At 42.0% G+C, this 23,142-nt stretch overlaps 1 protein-coding gene across 4 annotated transcripts in view; it reads right to left on the bottom strand.

Annotated features, from left to right (window-relative positions):
• Prickle2 (prickle planar cell polarity protein 2) overlaps positions 1–23,142 on the bottom strand; it is a 335,444-nt gene that overhangs the window by 195,661 nt on the left and 116,641 nt on the right. Inside the window, exon 1 of one of the 4 annotated variants that reach the window (NM_001134461.1) lies at positions 753–815. The exons of the other annotated variants lie outside the window; for them this stretch is intronic. The gene's annotated coding sequence lies outside the window, so the exon portion shown is untranslated. Of the gene's footprint in view, positions 1–752; positions 816–23,142 lie in introns of those variants that run through there. 4 annotated transcript variants of the gene reach the window in all.

Raw genomic sequence — 23,142 nt, forward strand, 5'->3', positions numbered from 1 at the left:
ATTAAATAAAATGAAGCAAAAGTGAACACTAAAAGAGGAATATAAAACTTTTTTTATTTTGACTCAGGTTATAACATAAGTGGACTCTGGTAACACATGAAAGAAGCCAGTTTTCAAGAAAATGCCACATTTTTGTATTATCCATTTACATTAAATATCCAGAAAAGGAGAATCCAGACTCATAGAGACTGGTGGTTAGGAGAAGCTGGGGACAGAGAGGCACCGGGATGACTATTTACAGGAACAAGGCTTGTTTTTTTATGATGAAAACATTTTGAAATTAAATTTTGATAGTGGTTATACAGCTTTTGAACACACTAAAACCACCAAAATGCACATTTTAAATGGCAATTTTGTGAAATGTGAGTTATAGTTCAACTTTTAATAACATTGAGAGGAAGGCTGGAGGATGGGGCTCACCTGGATTTGGGAAGCAGAGCACAGAGAGTAAATTTACCTCAGTTGTGAAACTTAAAACTGTCTGTGTCATAATACCTAAGAGAAAGAAGGGACCACAACTCAGCTCCAGAACAGGAAGGTAAGAACGGTGACTCCTTAGCCCGAGAGAGAAAAATCAATGAGGACATGTGCTAAAAAACATACTTATTTGATTTCATTTATTTCAACATTTTGTCCCTAAGCTCTTTATTTTTCCTTCCCAACCTTAGCCCTATTCTTCTAGGAAAACCGTTTATAATAGCATTCAGAACTAGAGGCCCAGGAACCATCACTCTATGTTAAGGCAGACTTACCATAACAGACAAACAACTAGAAGCCAAAAGAGGGAAGGCAGCTTTTTACAGTAGAGTAAGGGCAAGATCTCCATAGAGACTCTCTGTTTTGTTCCTTTGCATTCTGCCAGCTAAGTGGTTTCCCCCGCAACCCCCGCCCCGCCCAGCACAGCTCATGTGAACCTTTCTCTTCTGCCCAACCACTAGACAAAGGCTCTACAAAGGCGTGGTCCTTTATGACATCAAAGCAAGCATATGTAATAGATTACCAAGAAATGTGGGGACACTGAGGACACATAAACATGAAATGGAATAAAGTTTGCTAGTCTCAGGAGTTCACTGACTCTGTCAGACTTCTCTTTCCAGTTGGGTAGATGGTTCTCTAAGTAAATATTGTAATCCAACTCTAAAATTTGTCAATAACCTTGAACTATAGGAAGCATCCCAACCTTGAACCACAGTGAGCATCCCAACTGTTCTGTTTTCCATGACTTCCACTAGACTTTGCTAAACTTCAGTTTTGTATTTGCAAAAGTCCTTCCCATCCCTTTATTACATGTAGTTCACAAGCTTGAGGTAGAATGGTTCCCTTTACATAAACGTCCTTCCTTGCCTTACTTCACTACAACTGTGCACTTGGGATAAGGACAAGATAAGAAATGATATTCCCATTCCCAAAGAAAATGAGATAACTTCTCAAAAATATACTTTCTCCCATATAATATTCCTCCTTAAGAGGAGCAACCAAAGCCTCATTGGTGTTGGCGTTGGCCATGTGACTTCCCCTTGCCTTTAGGATTATAGCAGATATAGCATATCAGTCTTAAGAGCATGCATAAAAACACTGTAGCTTGCTCTCTTCACTCAATGTCCTGTGGAAGTATTCCCTGAAGTAGTTGCTGCCCTTTCCTTTGGGTATAAGATTAAACGTTGCAATCTGGGAACCAGAGATGATCGATCACCAGACTTTGCCTTGGCTTCACAATACAGTTACAGTCTATGACTGGTAGCTGAGGTATGCCCAGCCTTTGCAGCTCATTCTTAAAGAAAGAATAATCATCTCTTTTGCTTTCGGGAAATGAAATATTACTATGATTACCATATACTTGAACATATGTAAGCATATTCATGATTTCATGAATGTGCCAGTAGGGTAGTCTTTAAGGGCTGTGAGGTATTAACATACTAACAATACACAGATTCAGTGAGGTCAGTCAATACCACATTGGAAAGGACCATCGTCTAAGATGGCTAATCTATGCACAAATCTCTCAACATAGCTTGGTCAACAACCAGCAGTTGTTAATTAGCATTAAGAAGGCTGTCTAGACAATTTTCTACTGCCAGAGTTGAATAGTACAGATGGGCTAGTTAAAAAAAAAAAAAGTTGATTTGTCTCATGGTTCTGAAGCTGGGAAGAATCTGAAGACTGGAGAAGATTTTATCTATTGAGGTTCTTATTGTTGGTCGGATCCTTTGCAGAATCTCAAGTCAGTCTAGAACATCAGGTGAGACAGACCATCTAGCTCAAACCTCTCTTCTTCTTATATGGCCACAGTCCTATTAGATTAGGGTTTCATTTAATCCCACCCCTAAATGCACTGTAAAATTCTCTACACTCTTAATATCTCACAATGAGGAGTAAATTTAGAATATTCACATCCCAGAAGACTCAAAAATGTGTTCCTAATGTTAAAAGCACTGCTGTGTTAATCACTAACAAAGTGGCAGTTAGAAATATGTTCTCAGTGGTGAAACTCAAGTTATTTAGGATGCGTGTAGTCACTTCAGGAGCCAAAAGATATTTCCCACTCTTCCAAGAGTGAGGTATAAGAACCTATCTAGCCTGGTACTCCACACCCTGTATGATGATGTCTATCATTTAATCCCAAATGCAAGTTCCAGGCATTAATTTGTTAGCTTTTCAGACTAAAGAGATGTGAGCTGGGAAAATTGAGCCATCCCTCCATGATACTTGTGGGTTGGCCCTAAGTGAACCTTTTATAGAGGGTGTGGTTGGAGCATCTCAAAAATCTAGTTTTCAAACTTGGCTTAACATGAGTGTGGCAGGAAGAGCTTTTACATAAATAGCAGGCTTCAGCCAGAGGAAAACCATGTAGAACTGTCTGGAGGTAGGACCAGCCCTAATGTTTTCTGAAGGCTCCCTGATGGCTTCAGCACGTGGGCAGGGAAGAGCTGCACCGCCTGACAGACAGCAAAGCCAGGACTGCACCGGGCATGCAGGGTGGATTTCTGAGCTGTTCTGAGCTTGCTCTACTAATGCATATTCATTTAGTGAGTGTCTATATGTGTGGGTGAACTTGGTCTGAGGCCTGTTTTTATTAAAATACAAGTGAGATTATAGAAGAACGGCTAACACTCCCTAACTTCATTAGCAGCTTCACCATGAATCTAAGAGGAATCAAAGTGGCCTTGGTCTGCCCACAACAAAAGAAAACTCTCAATTGCTTTATAGGAGGAAAGTGGGGACTAATAGCTCTCCCTAATAAAAGCCTTTGTCTCTCCATGAACCCTTCTTTATATCAGCTTTGATTTGGGGTAATGCAGGCAAGACCCATTCTTTTTCAGTTGGACTCTGTGGCCATCCTTGAATGAAAGTGACTTCTGAATTTAGAACTGAAGGACATCTGTACCTTTTGTTTCTACTTTTGGGCTGAATCAAAAATTTGGAATAATAAAGAGTAACCTGCAGCAGGGGTCCTAATCTCCAGCCATCACAAAAGCATATGGGCCAGGTGAGCAGAGAGAAGAATTGAGGCCAAAAGAAGTTACCTGGGAAACGCCTCGATGCATTCATATTCCATGTAAAATTAGGAAGAAAGCCCGGAGTCCCAGCCCTGTTTTTTTCTCCCCAGTGTCTGGATAAAGGCTTGATTGCTGAACACAATGCTAATCTTCACACTAAGCAAACCTCAGCACCCTGGGAAATCGCCTCTGTCATTATCACTTCAGGGCCTGATCCACTTTAATAACAGGCATCCATCAGAAAAAGGCCGAGGAGTAAGCAGGCAGTTACAAATAGGACAGGCTGCATTCATAGCATGGGAGAGGGAGACGGAGAGATAAGATTAAAATTTTCAGTGCTTTTCATCTCGCATGCCGTTCTCACTGACTGAAGCCGTTTACTGTGTCCTTTCTACACCCCCAACCTGCTAGCTGCATTCTCCTGAAGAAACTATAGTAGACAAGGGCACCACATGGATAGAAGCACAGAAAAGGCTTCGTCTTAGCTTTCTTGAGGGAAGAAAAAAAAAAAACCCTTCTGATTATTATAGCACTGTGTTCTCTTCTAATTCATATGTCAAAGCCCTAAGCTGCAGCGTGACTATATTTGGAGATGGTGTATATAAGAAAGTAATAAAGATCAAATTAGGTCATAAGGGTAGAAGTTTAACCAGACCTCTGTCTTTGTAAGAGGAGAGAGATGGCAGCTATTTCTCTTTCTGTATGCATAGACCCACAAAGCTTGGGGAGATAGTAAGTGTGACACCCTAAGTTAGATCCTTATAGCCCACATAAAATACCAACTGTCACAGTACATACTGTAATCCCAGCAGTGGGGAGGTGGAGGCAGGAAAATCCTTGGGGATCAATGAGCAGCCAGCCTCCCCTACTTAGTGAGGTCGTGGCTAGTGAGAGACCCTGTTTCAAAAAACAAGATGACTGCATTCTGATAGGTGATGCTAGGGGCTGTCCTCTGACTTCGACAACACACACATACTCTCACACACATGCATGCACATGCACACACACTCATGCACACAAGCACACAATACACACGGTCATGTCAGGACCTAGAAAAGTTGTTGTCATCACGCCAGGACAAGGGGCCTAAACCAACAACAAATGCTGCTGGTACCTTGATCTTGACCTTATCAGCAATGTGAAAAAATAAACATTTACTGCTGAAGCCACCATAGCTGTAGCACCTTGTCGTGGCAACACACACTGACTAATATTAAATATTGGGTGTTGGCTTCCATAATAGAGATAAACAAGTCTTCATTTTACCAAGTAGTATTCTTTAACCACAGCGGGGAGATCTTGTTTTGTTTCTGTTTTTTCCTCCAATAGGATCCGAGCATGAAGTACAGAAGCTTTTTTTTTTTTAAAAAGTATTTAGGATTGGTACCAAAAGGTGAATTGTAAATAAGAAGTCCACATTGATTAGTCGGTTAGTTCTTTTTGAAGACCACGCAGAACTCCAAGTGAAAATGGAACACAAGCCAGTGCACGTAATGCAGTTTCCAGCATCAAATGCAAAAACCTGGAGATAAAAGCTTCCAACTGGTTGTAAAAGAGCCAGTTCCCTCTGGTTTTTGCACTGGAGCAAGTGAGCATTATAGTGTCTGACCAAGAAATTGATCTGTGAGTGTTTGGGTTGGAAAAGGGAGCCTCAAAGGAAACAATCACCCGCCACCCCTAACCCCAGCGATTCTAAAGTGAAATCTTCAAGGAAAGAATAATTCAGAGTGAGCTGTTTTTGACTCTTGGAACAAATGGAAAAATAACTTGATTCCCAAAGCCCCGGGAACAACTAAGTAGGCTTTACTAAGTATAAGCTACATTTCCCCTATTCTCTTTAAACAAACGCTTCACAGCACTTAATAACACTAGGTCACAACATAGGAAATGCCTGAAAGATCCTTTTAAAAACCCTTGAAACAGACACCCTGTGCTGATAATAGCATCTCGTTTAATTCCCGGGGTTTGGGTTTGTTTTTTAAACATTGCTTTTCTTGCAGTTTAGGTGCATCAATCACAAACTAGAGCTGGTGATAGCTTGGCAGTGTGGGTACCGCTGACACTCATAACCACACACTTTGATACGGCCCTCCTAGTTAAAGCCACTGATGCCACTGCTACTACTGCCACCATTGCTATTGCTGCTGTCATCACTGCTGCTACCACCGCTGCCACCACGGCTACCACCACCACCACCATTGCCAACACCAACACCACCCATTTGTTTCTCATTCATCAGGGTGCAGCATCTGCTAGTTCCCTGGACAGCAGCTGTGTGTCTGAAGGCAATACTGAATGAAAGAGCTAGGGTGCTTAAGAACCATCTGGACAGGAAAACATTGACTAGAGGGTATATCTACAGGGTGGGGTGAGAGGAAGGGAGGGATCCAGCTTGGCATGACTCAACCTCAGCATAGCATTCCTTGGAAAGAATCAAAACTTCTCCGTGCCATTGTGCAGAGCAGGCCAAAGCATATTGGTCACTGTGCTTTTAGGTCTCGGGTCCTTATCAGGGATGAAACAGTCGCTCAATAGGATAGCACTTGCTTAGAATCTGTGTGGCCCTGGGTTCAAGTACTCAGCCAAACACACATGCACTTGCACACAGATATACACGCACAAAGACACACATATACACAGATACACACATGCACCCATGCATATAAGCATGTATACATCCACGTGTACACAAAGAATTGAGGAACAAGAAGAAAATACCCAAGGTTCTTACTACAAAGTGGATATAAAAATAGTTTCCTTTGGACCACTCGTGTCATTTAAGGAAAACCCAGCAGGTGAAATTTGACTGCTAACTTTAGTGCTTTTCTGGCGCTCTCCTGGAGAAATCGTTCTACCCTTGTCTCTTTGCTCTGAACTCATCATAAAATTATCAGAAAAGGAATAAGTGGATTGTGCAGTGTGAAAACCCCTGTAGGTCCTCAAAATACCTCCCAAAGTGCTATTTCCCAGACCACTGCCATAACAAACTAGACTCAACCCCACAGGGTTACTCCTCTGCTTTCCCCTAAGATAGTCATTAAGGTCTCCTGAAACGATGCCACCACTCACACTGACGGTTGTGCTGGGAAAGATGATATGGAGAACTGTAAGTAACAAAAGTCTGATTGTCATATACAAAATAAATTAAACATTTTAAAACAGTGTAAATTATGCTAACTTTTAGTGAAACAAGAGACACTGAGAACACAAACTCTGAGGTTCTACAAAGTCTACAGACCCTGGAGATATAGCTTTAGATTTGGGTTCTGCTTCTTTCTAAGAGAACTGGCCCAAATCTTTCTCTCTACTTTGTTCCCTTTCCGTAGACTGGGCATTGGTCTGACACCTACTACTCCTCAGGAGATTGTCAGAATTAGATGAGCTAATATATGTAAAGATTTAAAAAAATTATTCACAAGAAAAAGAAAACCCCAGTGCCTAACACACAAATCAAGTTGCTGAAACTATTACACGTGAAAGTGTAGCACAGAAACGCTGCATGCAATTGTACAATGCTCCCACTATTTATTTTCGAGCAGTTCCCTTCAGCAGCTCAATTCTGAGTACTTACTAGCTGTAGCAGTTTATCTTTCACATCACTGGGACATCTGGCATAGACAAACTAAAAGAAGAGAGACTTCTTTTGGGTCACAGGTTTGCAGATGCCAGTGCACCCTGGCGGAGAGGGCAGGCAGAACACTTCATATTATAGCAGCCAGGAAGCAGAGCAAGGGAGAGAAGTGGCTAGCCCAAAATACAACCCCCTGGCAGACATCCCCCTCGGTACTATTTCCTCCGGGCAGACACCAGCATCCTAGTTTTCACTACCTCTCAATAATGTCATCATGTTATAAATTTATCAAGGGATTAACCTGCTCATCATTAACTTAGAGTCCTCCTCAGGATCCAATTTTGTATGGGGATGCTCTCACAGACACGCCCAGAGGTGTGTGTCACTAATTCCCTAGGTGGTTCTCAATCTAATCAAGTTGAAAATTAAGATTCTCCATCACATTCTCAGGAAAGTCTGTGCATTCACACATGAAAAGAATCTGGCTATGCCCAAAGGGAGCTCTTAAGAAGAAGAGATAGTCTTTGTACCAGGCAACGTTGCTTCACTTTCAACTCCGTCTACTGAGGGATACACTGCTGAACTGTGCATTCTGAATCCATAGTAACTTAAACAAATATTTAATAATTTGATCAAGGTCGTACAGTTATTTAGAGCAGTCCCAGCTGTGAGCCCAATATGTCGAACCATGAAGTTCTCGGTGTTTACTGGTACCCTGAAGAGTTTCCCTGTGTATTTCTACTTGCTGTGACCAAATACCTAGCAAGAAGCAATTTGGGGGGAGGTGGGGAAGGTTTAGTCTGGCTTGCAGTTTGAGGAAATACCTCCATGGTGGCCTGGAGAGGAATGGCAGGCAACAAGAACAGGAAGCATTCATTTATAGTGCTGAAGCAAAGGGAGATGAAGTCTAATGCTCAGCTTACATTCCCCTTTTGATTTAGTCCAGACTCCAGCCCATCTCAATCGACGTAACTTGTATAGCCCCTCACAGACAGACCCACAGGGTAATCTGATCTAGACAATTTCTGATAGACAATCCCTAGGCTTTTTCAAGTTGAAAATCAATATTGACAGCCACACTATGACAATGGTTAAGTTCTGAAAACATAAATTTGACTCTAAGATGACCTTCAAAAGACCATGTGCTTAGTCCTCATTCTCTGGAGGCCTGAATACACCCATGCATATTTGTATTTGTGGTTTCCCTCCCGGTACTGAATGCTGGAGGAATATGAGGAATACAACCATCCCTGTTAGTCTGGGGTAGAGAACAGTACTGCAAAGTCAGGTTAATCTTTTCCTTAAAAATCATAGATATAATCCACATTATGCATCTTTACAATGGGACTCTTGTTCGGGGGTTACTACCTGCTTTCAAACAACGCCTGTGAAATGGCCAATAGTCTTCTTAGGCAATAATAGAGATAACCACCAAATAAGATACAGAAATGTCACACACAATTTGTAGCCCAAATTATAAGTTATTCCCCTTACACAGTCTTGCAGAGAAAATGAAATGTGCCCCAGGGGGATGAATAATCACCAGAGGTAGCCAAAAATATGGCCTTTAGGAACAGAGGCAATACAGCTTCAATTATTTTTAGCTATTTCTCATTGTTTTGTCTTGGAAGGGTACTGTATTCTCTGTTTTTATCCTTTCTTTTTCTCAAAAGATACATTTTCAGATTAGTCATAGAGGGCTGGCAGGAGGGATGCTGGGAAGTTGGAGGTATTTCAGAGTCAGCTTCTAGGGTGAAGCTGCAAAGCTTTTCAGGGACAGAGAGGCCATGTGAGCCAAGAAATCCGAATGAGTGGTGGTGCTTAAACCAAGCAGAGAGCAGACCTTGAGTAGCGACCTTGCCACCTGGCAGACTTTCTCTGTGCCAGAGGGAGTTTTCCTGCAAATGATGAAAAACCTGACAGGAGCTCTCTAGGCCATACGTGCACGTGGGAACAGAAAGGAAGAATGTGTTTTAAAGAAAAAAAAATGAGTATCTTCATTTGTTTCAGCAGAAAATGCTTTTAAAAAAGTTCCTTATACAGGTAGTCAGCGTTGTCTCTTCTATGGTGTTCTGGCTAGGCACAAAGAGCTTCCATTCTCTAACGCAGACCAGCTGGCATGGGACTTGCTATTAATAGTCCCTCAAAATATTAAAAACAGAATTAAGCTGCTCTAAAAGTTCAATTTCTGGATCAATATCTAGAAGAACTGAAAGTTGGGACTTTGACACCTAGGTTCCTAGATGCATGATTCACGATAGCCCAAAGGTAGAAGTAATACTTCTACATAGTGGTGAATGGAGATGGAGATGCATACATACTCTTCATCCTTAAAAAGGAAGGCATGCTACGCCATGAATGACTGAAAGATATCATGCTAGGTCTAGGCCACTCACAAATGTAAATCAATTAGGCTGAGCATTGGCTCAGTCTGGAAAATGCTTAATGCATAAACAAGGAGACCCAAGTTCTAGTCCTAGCACCTACGTGAAGAAGCAGCATGTGTCTGTGCACCCAGTAGATGGAGATAAGAGCCTCCTTGAGGTGTGTCAGTCAGCCAGTCTAGCTGACTCTGCAAACTCTCAGTTCAAGTTCACCACTCTCAAAAAAACAGATGGAGAGGAATTGAAGAAGATTCCAGGAATCAATTTCCAGTTTCCACACTCACTCAAACACAGGTGCAAAAGCCAACGTCTGCCTCACCTGAGTTGGCTTTGACCCATAGCATGTTCTGGAAGCAAAAACTTTGGAATTCAGACGCTGGAGTTCTGAGAGGCCTTGGAGCCCCCACTTTCACTCTGGAACCTGAGCCACCAGGTGAAGGAGTCCAGAGGATATAGCTGGAGGGAGAGAGCACATGATGGACAGGCCATGACAGGATGAGAGGCTGCCAAAGGCCAGCCTTGGCTTAGAGAGGGGTTCTGAGGAAGGGGTGTCTAGGAGCAGTGAAACACACAACTTGAAGTCAAATTGTAAGTCCAAGTTGAGGCCTATGTTGTACTCAAGAAGGCTTGTCAGACCTCTCTCCCTCTCCCTCTCCCTCTCCCTCTCCCTCTCCCTCTCCCTCTCCCTCTCCCTCTCCCTCTCCCTCTCTCCCTCCCCCTCCCCTCTCTCTCCTTCTCTCTCTCTCTCTCTCTCTCTCTCTCTCTCTCTCTCTCTGTGTGTGTGTGTGTGTGTGTATGTTCTGCTCAAGACAGCTTTCTTTTGCTATTCTAAAACCTCTGGATAGCATCTCCTGCAGATCAAAAGTCCAGTCTTTTATTTGCATATCAATTCACTCATTACCCCAGGTTCCCTTTTGATAAAGCCCATGAATCAGCATTCCTGGACCTCAGCCCCTTCATTCTTAGAAAGAGACTGACCACAAGTCCAAGCACTGACAATAAGATAGCTGGATGGGATCTCATTCTGAAATTATCATTCATACCAAGTCTGGGCCTGGACCTAAACTTTCTCTGTCCCAAGCTGACCTTGAACTCAGGAATCTACCTGCATTTTTAAGTATAAATTTAAAAAAATTTAGCTGGACAGTATCTTGCCCTGCGATCACCACTCCCTAAATCTCTTTAATCTCCTTCCTTAGTATCTTTCTGATGAGCTGGTTCATAGTGCAGCTGTCTCTGTTCCTTTAGATCTCTGAAGTTCCTTATACAATTTATATTGCATACTTATATTTTGCATAGTTGAGAAATTATAAATTTTTGAATTCATGTTTTCAGAGTTCTTTCTCACAGCCTTAAGGGCTGTCCTAAAAGTCATAGCATTTTATCATTTTGCTGGGACATTAGCCATACCCTCGCCTCCAGGACTCATGTTCTCTCTGATTCTCATTGGGTCATTAACATTAACCTTGGGAGAGAGGACATTTCCTCTGAAGGAGGAGGAACATGGAGGAATACACACACACACACACACACACACACACACACACACACACACACTTTATGCAGCCTATGCCCTTAACCTCCAACTCTAACACCTATGGAGGTCCATGATCTGCTGGCTCTGTTCCAATGGCAGGCAACCATGTCACATTGTCCCTTACATGGCTAAGCCAGACTTGGCAAGAGGCTACTGCAGACAGTTCATATGTGGTGAGACCAAAACACCCAAACCATAGCTGGCACCAAGACCTTACCCAGTTTTTATTCTCTGGAACCAACTAAGCCATCTCAACTAATGGTTCTTTATCATAGGAAAGAAAGATACTTTATCCATCTAAGAGAGGACCAAATCCATGACTCACAGAACAGGAAGGAGGGAAAAAAAGAAAGGGAAGGGAGGAAGACAACCTTTGAGGTTTTAAGTCACTCCACTTTAAACTCTGTTTCATAATAGCAGATTTCTGAAATATTTGTGCAAATATGCCCTGGTCTTAGACAATTTTCTCCCATCTCATTCTATATCTGCCTAATACATCAATGAATAAATCCATAAGTGTCTATCACCCCCTATTATGTAACTCATCTCTTATCATTTGATAATTACCAAAGCCTGAAAGAAAAAGTCAGCCCTGGGGTGGGTGGGAAGACAGCTCTGTGGGGAAAAATGCTAGCTATGCAAGTATGGGACCTGAGTTTGAATTTTCAAAACTATGTGAATCTGGGTACGGTAGAGTGCATCTGTACACCCCAGCACTCCCACAGCCAGTGAGGCACAGACACAAGAGACCGGATGCTCGTGGGATGGGCTAGCCTGGAACATACATTGGTAAAAAACCAAGAATGAGACAATGTCCCAAACACAGCAAAAAGCAAGTACTGACGCCCGATGTTGTTCTTTGACCTTGTCATGTTGTTCTTTGACCTCTTCACATGTGCTATAGAATGTACACATGCACATGCAAACATATCATACACATGTGTATCACAAACAGAAAGGGTAAAAAAAAAAAAAAAACCCAAAGGGCTATCTCCAAAGGAGCTCATGTTGTAAAGGATCAGATAAAGAGAAGTAGATACAATGAATAATGGGTTGGCCCAGAGTGTCAGTGACAACATACATTACAAAGGAGAAGGTAAACTGACCCCTGGGGCTCAGCTGTGCTAGGTGGGAACACCTGAGTTCTTCTTGGTAGGTCCCAGACTCTATTCTGTGAAAAGAGAATTCCTCTTTTCTAGCCTGTTTTTGTTATCTGACCTTTTCTGATGATGTCTTAGCTTTAATTACATGTAATCATTATGCTAATGGGAATAAATAGAGGCAACTCAGTTTCATTATCTTGATTACAGGGGAAAAAATGGTATGATCTCTCACATTGCTACTGATACTTTAAAGAAACCTCATTTGCAAGGAAAACCTTGACCAAAGACCCAAAATCCAAAGTATTCCAGAATTTGCACACCAAATTAGAAAGGAAGGTGTGGGATACATACATACATACATACATACAAACAAACAATAAATATTATATATATATTATATATACCATACATATATATGATATATATAATCTTCATGCTGAACTTGCACAAAACACTGACCTCTTGAGATGCTTAATGATAAAGAGCATGGCTTGTGTAGAAAGAAAAGAAAATAAAGATAAACAAACAAATAGAAACAGAACCTCTAACTGCTCACACTCTATCAGCTTTATATCAACATGTGGAGAAGACCACAGCTCTGGTGTCAGGGTCAAGTTTCACCACCTGCAACCTGGTGACCTGCTTCCCAAGTCTGTGTCTTCTGATTTATTACTTGGTGATAATTATACTAGGCTCGAGTTAAAGAATAAATAGGTGGTATACAACAAAAAGCTTTTAGCCAGTGGCCACAAAACAATAAGCATTAGATAAATGTTGCCTATTATTACATGAGTGTTTTTTAAAGACACAAAACCACAAAGAACTATTGGCAACATTCACCTGTATAGCTCTAGACCCGTTTATTACCATTTATAACATTTGACGGGTATCTGCAGATCTTATTAGGAGGCTGAAGATCATTTAGGAATCACATTAAAGCTCAGGCCTACGGGTAGATTCCTGGTCTAATCAAATTTTGCTAGTAGATATATAACATTAAGATCATTTCTAACCTCTGTATAGGATTCAAAAAGGCATCAGTCTGAAAGTCCAGATTTGGCAAAGGACGAGGCTCCTTCCAGTCTATCTGAGTACTTAAGGCTTTCCTACCTGAATCATTCTGAGACAATCCCACAGCCTCCTTTACCCTCCTCAAGCAGGGGGCTTCTGATTCGGAATTAGCAATCTAATGATGAACACGAGCAATTTTATGCTCTTAGGGGGAGGAGAGGTATATTGTCTGGCATCTACACTCATTCTTATATATGAAGAACAATGGAGGTAGAAGATGGAGCTGGACTTGTGCCAGAGAAGCAGCAAGACAACTTGTCTGTCACCAGTCCTGCAGGTAAAAGCAGCATGGGTGTGAGCAAGGACATGGATTTGTCCAACACCTTGAGTACAGCTCCAGTGATAACTAATAAGCAGGAAGGGACAATGGCATCCACCTTTCAAATGGGCATAGCACGAGTTTCCAGGCTAACACTGCACGGTGGTATTTTAGGTAGGTACATAAGCTAAGAAGCCCTTACAAGACCTCACATGGACCAGTCCTGGAACTTCAGTTAAGAGTCATGACAGCTTTTGAATTAGAATCTCCCTGTTGTACCTTCTCAAGTTCATGATTGCCCTACTTCTGACAATTTAGAACCCAGATTGATATAAAAATTTGAAAAAAGAGACTAGAGAGATGACTAAGTAGTTCAGGGCACATCCTACACTTGCAAAGGACTCCCAGTTCCCAATACCTATTCCATATAGCTTACAACTATTTGTAACTTCAGCTTCAGGGGCTCTGTATGTAGCCCCTTTCTGACTTCTGTGGGCACCCTCACATGTGCGTGCGTGTGCACACACACACACCTACACATAAATGTTTTCAAACTTAAAAGCCATTCCCACTAGGTGAATGCTGATCAGAGCGTCACTGGACTCTGTCTTACTTTACATTAACTGCTTTTGCACTGTTGTGATAAAATGCCCAGCAGAAACAAACGGTTTCTTTTGGCTCACTGTTTTAGAGCTTTACAGCTCATGAGTGTGGGGAATGCAGGGCAGAGCAACTCAGTTTATGGTAGGAGGAGGAAATGCAGAGGCCAGCTCAACAGGAAGTGGAGAGTAAGGTTCAGTGGCAGAAGCCAAGCTTGTGCCTTCAAAGCCCTGCTGCTGTTGACACACTTCCCTCGCTAAGCCCTGTCTGCTAAAGGTTCCTCAAAAATAGCATCACTAGTCAGAGAAAAAAAAAACATTCAAATGATGATTCAAACCATGATATAGGCATCCTACCTCAATGAATTCTCACAACCATGTTGTCAAAAATGTATTCTTGCCTTTGTATCTAAGATGAAGAGACTGCTAGGTAAAAGAACAAAATCAATTTCAGGACTTTTCATTTATTATGATAATGCATTTCCCTAACTAGTAGGCTATTCTGTGCCAATCTTCAGCTCAAGAGAGCCCATCAAGCATCTGCTCTATGATAGGCCAAACGCTCTTAGATCTATTGAGAAGTACAGACTGAGCAAGCAGAATCCATGCCTTACCAGGATCCATATTCTCGTGTTAGATTTGAATGGTGCTGTTTTTCTGACTGATTTTTTTTTTTAGTGATTAGTAATCTGATGTGTGTGTGTGTGTGTGTGTGCGTGCGTGAGAGAGAGAGAGAGAGAGAGACAGAGAGAGAGAGAGAGAGAGAGAGAGACTGTGTATATGTGTCTGTGTGAGAGAGAGAAAGACAGATCCAGAGAGAGAAAGACAGAGCCAGAAAAAGACAGAGACAAAGAGTCAGAGAGACTGTGTGTATGTGTGTGCTTAGGAATGAATCTCTTTTGAATTACTCCCTATTTTAATCTACTAGAAAAGGGGCTGTTGCAATTGTTCAGTGGGCAAGCATGTGTGGCACTTGCCATGCAAACCTAATGACCATGGCCTGATTTTCAGTTATATGTGTCTAACAGCAGAAGAAGTCTCAAACAGCATGGGCCTATTAACTAGGGCAAACATGCAGTTACTTTTTCATGCTGCTTTCCCAACATGTAGCCTGCATGCTCAGACTTCTCTCTACAATGCTGCAGACAGGCATTCCTGAGTGGTCAGATTGGCCCTGAGAGATCCATTCTATTTGCCTTTTGTACTGGGGTTCCATTTTTTCTATAACAAATGGCCACATATTTAGTCCCCACAACATCACTCATTCATTATCTCATAGCTCAACAAGCCAGAATCTACAGGGCCTATTTAGGCTCTGCTCAGGGTCTCATAAGATAAAGAGCTAGCTTTGGCAGACTGGACGCTTACTAGGAAGCCTCGAGGACCAAAATGTCTCTTAACCTTCAGTGTATTGCTGGTAAAATGTACTTCTTTGGAGCCAAGTTTGCATTCACTCAAGTATCAGGAGTCAAGTCTCAGCTCCATTTGGCCTTTAGAGGTGATATGCAGCTCGTAGGAGTAGGCCAGCTTCTTCTGTATAACCATGTTGTTAACTTTGTCATAGGATTGGCTCAGTCCAATCTAGACGTGCTCCTTCTACTTTCTACCACATATTTAACAAATCATGCAACTAACATCAGAGCCCAAAGTCATAAGAACAAGTTTACAACTCTTATCATACCATGCTTTGCCTAAACCTGCTGCAAAATATTGATGTTACCAGTATTATTTAGATGGGCCAGACTCACTGAGAGGATTTTTCTAAATTTGCTTAAAAGGAGGGCTACTCTTAAGGTGACATAAGAGAAATGACCAAAACAAGAATGAAGGATACATGGAGGAAAACCACTGTAGGTAGAGGGCCCTGAAAGAACTGAGTTCTGGGGAGAGAGCCTCTGCTAACAGTACAGATGTCAGACAGAAGGAACTAGGTAATGAGCAGGAGAACATGAAGTCTCTGTAGGTACAATTGGAGCTCAGAATCTTCCAGGCCCTTCACTGCAGGCTAGAGTTGGGACTCTGGCTTTAACAGCCAAAAGTAGGAGAGCCCTAGCAAGATGGTGCTCTGTGTCCACTCTGTGTCATTCTGGCTCCCATGGTAAATGCAGACTGTAGATAGGAAGCTAAGGGTAGCAACAGAGACACATGGGTGGAGTGGTTACAGTAACCCAGACAGAAAACCACAATGGCTCAGGCAAAGACAAGTGACAGAAAAGCTGCTTTACAGATGGTGCTCAGAGGCCGAATGTACTTTGAAAGGGGAATTGAGGTTGAAACCTGATTTCTAGAGTCAGTAAGGCCAGTTGCTAATCCTGGCATTAGAGTCAGCAAGCTAGTGTCTTCAAGAAAACCATGGAACATATCCATGATTTGTCTGTTGAGTAGCAAAATGAAAAGGGGTTGTCACTTATACTTGCAATGACACTTACCTATGACTATCATTAAGGAGGAAGGAGAAATGCTCTGGAATCCTGTAGCACTAAAAACCAATATTTCCTTCCTAGCTCTTCTGTTGTATACTCTTGCTGCTCAATCCCAGACCCCTCACCCCTCACCTAGCTCCTTCTGGAATCTCTTCTCTCCCCTTTCCCTACCCCTAGTTCCAGCTACATATTTAAAACACAGCTCAAATTGGTGTCTCAATGATAAGAGACTTGGAGACAGAACAGAGTCACATGTTAGATTTTAGTCAAGCGTTAAATAAATAGGGGTGCAATAAACTCAACTAGATCCCCAAATAGAAACATTTTGTCTAATGTATATAAAAATTAAAACTAAAATATTGGTTTTCTTAGTGGGGTACTAAGTTGTTAGGGTAGATATATTTTTGAGAGACAACTCAATAAATAACTGTTCAATGAAAGAGGGTCTGCACTGGGGGCCAAAATCAGAGCCTTGTACATACTTAAAAATGCTTGATACCTCTGAATCCATTCCTAGGCCATTAAATGAATACTAAAACATACTCAAGCCCCTGCTCTGGGGCTTTCCCATGGGCTCCTCATCACAGCTTGCCTTGTTCCAACAGAAGCACTGTGTTCAGATAGCAGAAGGCATTGAGATCAGACACCTGCCATTTAAGCAGCACTAATGTCACCATTACCATTATCCATTGCTCCTTAGTCCGTGCAGTGTAGCCCCTTGGAAGGTATGTCTGATCCAGTTTGCTCAGGTACATTTCTTCAGGCAGCAATTGAGCACACAGACAATGAAAAACACTGAACATGAAAAGAATAAGTACAGGGTCCAGTAACAAAGTCATTAAAGAATGGTTAACTGTTGTCATTCATATTTCTATTAATAACTGTGGCTTCTGGGTATGGGAACCAGAACTTGCCTATTGAGCTGTGCTCAGACATACAGAGCTGTCCATGTCTCACCCACCTATTCCTTCTCTCTCTTCTAATTCCCACTTTCTTATTTCTTCCCGGCCCCCTAATCTTCCTCCTTCTCCCTTATCAATTTTCCTACAGAAATCCAATAGAGAACTCGAGGCAGTTTTGCAGAAAGTCATTTCACAGCACTGCTGCCTGAAGTCTGGCTTTCCTCCTTCTGGCTAAATATGCTCCTTCCCCTCCCCATACTACCTAATGAGCAGACTCTCTGCTGACCCCTTTGAATGACTCACAGCTTTTCAGATGTCTGCCTTCTCCAAAGCCAATGAAGATATGTGTCATCAGCAAATTCCACCAGCTTGCCAGGGAGAGCATTGGCATTTACATGCCCACAGCTCCAGGCAGCAGTGACCAAGCTGATGAATTCCTAATGAGAAAGATATTGGCCTTTGGAGATAAATATTTGATGACTGAAAATTTCCAGAATATATCTAATCATTTTATCCAATATTCAGCCATTTTTGTCTTTGTTTGCTCTTTCTTTTTAAAATAATTTTTATATAATATACCTTGATCATCTTACCTCTGTCCAGCTCCTCCAAGATCCACCCTGCCTCCCTACCCATGCAAATTTATGAGCCCTTTTCCTTGAAATACAAGAAACAAAAAACAAAACAAGAAGCAAGCAGACAAATATCATAAATACACAAAATGAAAATCAACACAAACAGGCAAAAGACCAATAAGACACAACCAAAGCAAAATGAAACAATACCTTTGCATTCTTTTTGTGTTGTCCAGCTACTCCTGAGCATGGGGCCAGCCCTCAAGTGTGGTTGATATACACAGTGAGACTTCACAGGAGGAAACAGATTTTCTGTTTGCCAGTGGGTGTGTCAGTCAGTCACAGATAGCTGCTTGTAAGGTTTGGGAGCCAGTGTCCACCTCCCAATCTCACTGCTGGGACCCCATCTGGTTTGAATCTGTGTAGGCCCTATGCACATTGCCACAGTCTCTGTGATTTAATATATGCATTATTTCTGTTGTACCTGGAAGACACTGTTTCTGTGAAGTCATTCATCACCTCCAAGTCTTATGATCTTTCTGTCTCCTCCTCCACACAGATATGTGAGCCCTGAGGAAAAGGCTTTGATGAAGGCATCCCATTGAGAACTGAAAGTTTCAGAGTCTCTAATTCTCTACACACTGTCCAGTGTTTGTTTCTGTGTTATTCCCAATATACAACAACAAGAAGTTTCTCTGATGTGGATTGAGAAAGGCACTGATCTATGGGCATAGTGATGTGTCATTAAGGGTCATTTTATTTCTATGTTCCTTTAGCAGAATAATAGTAATAAGGGTTTCCTCCAGGCCCATGACCTATCTGATCTCAGAAGAACAAACAAAAGCAATCTTCAACTTCTTATGGAAAACACACACACACATACACACACACACACACACACACACACACACACACAGAGAGAGAGAGACAGAGACAGAGACAGAGACAGACAGACTCAGAATAGCTAAAACAATTATGAATAATAAAACTCTTAGAGGTATTGCTAACCTAGATTTCAAGTTGTATTACAGAGCTATCGTAATAAAAACAGTATGGTACTGACATATAAACAGACATTTGATTCAGACATAGTTCTATATACCAATGGATACTTAATTTTTGATGGAGAAGCCAAAATTATACACTGGAGAAAAAAACCAGCATCGTCAACAAAGAATGCTGATCAAACTGGATAGATGCATGTAGAAGAATGAAAATAGATCCATATCTACTACCCTGCACAAAACCCAACTTCCAATGGGACAAGGACTTCAACATAAGACCAACAGTGAGTTGGAGATAGGCTTGAACTCATTGGCTAGGAAAGGACTTTGTAAACAGGACACCAATAGCACAGGCACTAAGACCAATAATTAATAAACGAGACCTCATAAAACTGAACATCTTTATATTGCAAAGGGCAGCATCATTTGTGTAAGGCAGCAAGCTAGAGAATAGGAAAAGATCTTTTCCAATTATGCATCTGATAGTGGGTAATGCCTATGGCAGGAAGTAGAAGCAGGGGTGTTGTGGGAAGGAAAGGGACCAAGAGAGGGTAGGCAAGGAGGATGGGCGCAACACAGGGGATCAAGAAAAACAAGATAGTTATGGAAATACCATAATGAAACCAATTACTTTGTATGAAAATTAATTAATAAATCAACATACAAGATCTCTCAAATTACCAATAAAACTAATGATCCCATAGAGTAATGCACTAATATAAGCGTGCCACATAAACTGAAAATCATAGTACACAACATGAGTACATACACAAAATTTATTTCCTATTGTTAATTACAAAAGAGAAAACCAGGAATCCATGATGGAAGCACATGTGAGCACTGATGGTGCAAGAGACATGTGGATTCCCTGAGTGCAGCTGCACACTCCTGCCTCATGCATTACCCAGGCATATGCTTCATGAAATGAATGGTCAGAGTTGCTTACCGTCTCTTATGAATCAATTTTATTTGTGGAAGTGGGTTGATAAGGTCTTAATTAATGTAAGGTGAAAGGGTCTGCCGTACTACCTATGACCTTAGAAAGTCATGGTTCTATCACAAGGACTTAGTTGTCCAAACTTGTCACCAGTTTGGACAGCACTTGGAAATGTCATAAAATGTTTAGAGTTAGATTTTCTCCGGGTCTTAAACACCAAATATGCAGCTTTTGCCTTCACTGACAAAAAAACAAATACAAACAAGTTCCTCACCCCCACCTGTGTACATACATATGAGCAAGGCAGGAGCAGACAGTAAAGCAAACATGAGAGAATCTCATGGAAGGCTGCACTAGTAACTGTACTGTTGCTGTGATAAGACACTATGACCAAGGCAACTTAGAGAAAGAAGGGTATATTTGACGCATGGTTCCAGAAGGGTGAGTCCACAATGGAGGAAGTGAGGTCGCAGGCTGCTGGTGGCAGGAGCAGCAGCTGAGAACTGAGAACTAAGAGCTCACATCTCAAACCATAGCAAACAGAAAGCACAGAGATGTGGGGCTGACTGGACGCTTTGAAACCTCAAAGTCACACAAAGTAATGCACTTCCTCCAGCAAGGCCATACCTCCTAATCCTCCCCAAAGAATGTCAATACACTGAGACCATGCAATCAAATGCCCCAAAATATGGGCATCTCATTCAAACCATCGCAAATGTTGCCGGGGGGGGGGGGTATTTCTGGTGCCATTATCTCACTTAAATAATTTAGACATTTCTTTATAATTATAAAGTTGAGGGGCTATGGCTGTTTTAGCCAGGGTTTTTATTGCTGTGATGAAACACCATGACTGAAAAGCAAGTTGGGGAGGAAAGGGTTTGCTTGGCTTATCCTTCCAGATCTATACTCCATCACTGGAGGAAGTCTGGACAAGAACTCAAGCAGGGTTAGAACCTGGAGTCAGGAGCTGATGCAGAGGCCATGGAGAGTTGCAGTTTACTGGTTTGCTTCCCATGGTTGCTCAGTCTGCCTTCTTATAGAACCCAGGACCACCAGCCAAGGGATGGTACCACCCACACTGGGCTGGGCCCTCCCCCACTTATTATTAGTTTAGAAAATGCCTTTCAGTTGGATCCCATGGAGGCTCTTTCCTCCCTGATGACTCTAGTTTATGTCAACTTGACACACAAACTATCCAGTATAGTGGCTCAATTTGTAGAATGCTTCCTTAACATACTTAAAGTCTTGAGATTGATCCACAGCACAGTATAAACCAGGTATCCTGATGCATACAATCCCAGCACTTAGGAGGTAGAAGTGAAAGGATCAGAAGTTTGAGTTTGCCAGGCAGTGGTGGTGCACACCTTTAATCCCAGCACTTCAGAAGCATAGGCAGGTGGATTTCTGAGTTCAAGGCCAGCCTCGTCTATAGAGTGAGTTCCAGGACAGCCGGGGCTACACAGAGAAACCCTGTCTCAAAACAAAACAAAACAAAACAAAAAAACAACAAAACAAAAACAAAAACAAAACAAAACCAAACAAACAAAAAAGAAGTTTGCCTTTATCCATACCTATAGAAGGTGTTTGAGGCCAGCCTCAGCTGCATAAGATCCTGCTTCAAATTTTAAAATAGAGGGAAAATACTGGGGAGAACAAAGTACAGACGTACCTTTCTTTACATGGCACCCAAATCATTGGCTCTATTTCCACTCAGTAGCCCTTTGCTTCCTGTCTTAGTTACAGTTTTACTGCTGTGAACAGACACCATGACCAAGGCAACTCTTATAATGATAACATTTAATTGGGGCTGGCTTACAGGTTCAAAGGTTCAGTCCATTATGATCAAGGCAGGAGCATGGCAGCATCCAGACAGGCATGGCACAGGAGAAGCTGAGAGTTCTATATCTTCATCTGAAGGCCACTAGAAGACTGTCTTTCAGGCAGCTAGGAGACAGGTCTCAAAGCCCACCCCCCTCCCCCAAAGGGACACATCGCTCCAACAAGACCATATCTCCTAATAGTGCCACTCCCTGGGCCAAGCATATTCAAACCACCACACTTCCCCTTAGGCTTGAAGGATAGTTTTCTTAACTTAGAAGTTGTTGTAAATCAAAACCTTACAGAACTCCAAGTACAGAAGTCAAGAAGCATTTGTTATCAGAACACGTAAAGTCCATATACAACTCAGTAATAAAAGTAGCCTAATTTAAAAATTGACAAAGGTGTTTCTCCTTTGGAGAAACAATAATAGCCAACAAATATGTGAAAACCTTCGGTATGATTAGCCACCAGGGGAATATCAATCAAAACCACGAGCAATGCCACTTTTCATCAGTTGGAATATCTCTAATCAAAGGACAGAAGACAGCAAGAGCTGATGAAAATATGAGAAAATCAGACCCTTCCCATGGTGTTCAGGGAATGTGAAATGGTGCAGCTGCCTTGGAAAGCAGCTGGACAGTCCTGCAAAGTTACCAAAGGGTTGTCATAGCACCCACTGATTGCACCCCTAACCAAGTACTGTGGCAAGTGAAAACCACAGCCACAGGAAAGCTTGTAGGCCCATGTTCATGGTAGAGTTTATGCCAATGGCAAAAGGTGTTCCACCTATACTACATGCATACAGGAGGGAATGATTTAATTTCAGCCACACAAAGAAATGATGTGTTAATCTGTGAAGTCACATAGGGGAAACTGGACATACCGAGGGAAAGAAGCCAATCATGAGAGCTACAAGTTGTTCATGAACAACCTATGGAGACAGAAGTGAAGCGGCAGCCATGGGGCTTTAAGGGAAGAGAAAAGTGGGTAGCAGCAGCTGACAGGTGTGTAGTATCTCTGTAAGATGAGGGGATGTTCTCAAATTAGGCTTTGGGGTTTCACAACCTTGTAAATATGTTTAAAACATCGGACTTACACTGCATGGGTGGATTTTATGCTATGTGAATTAAAACTTAATAAAGACATCTTAAACACACAGAGAGAGAGAGAGAGAGAGAGAGAGAGAGAGAGAGAGAGAGAGAGAGAGAGAGAGAGAGAGAGAGAGAGAAAGAGAGAACGAACAATTTGCCTACCCCCAGCATCAGTCAGCATCAAGACACGTTGAGTTCCTTCCTCCCACACAGGGAACATAAGTGTAAGGTTCTGACTAATCAGCCAGTACCACGTTGTCTCTGGGCAATGATCACACTCACAGGAGCAGGCTGGAAGCTGCTCTCTGAGGAAGCTGGTTTCAGGAGCATCTGTTTCCCTAGAATTGGGAATTGTAAAATGAAGAGAG

This window comes from Mus musculus, chromosome 6 (genome assembly GCF_000001635.26).
Source record: "Mus musculus strain C57BL/6J chromosome 6, GRCm38.p6 C57BL/6J".
NCBI classification, from domain to species: domain Eukaryota; kingdom Metazoa; phylum Chordata; class Mammalia; order Rodentia; family Muridae; genus Mus; species Mus musculus.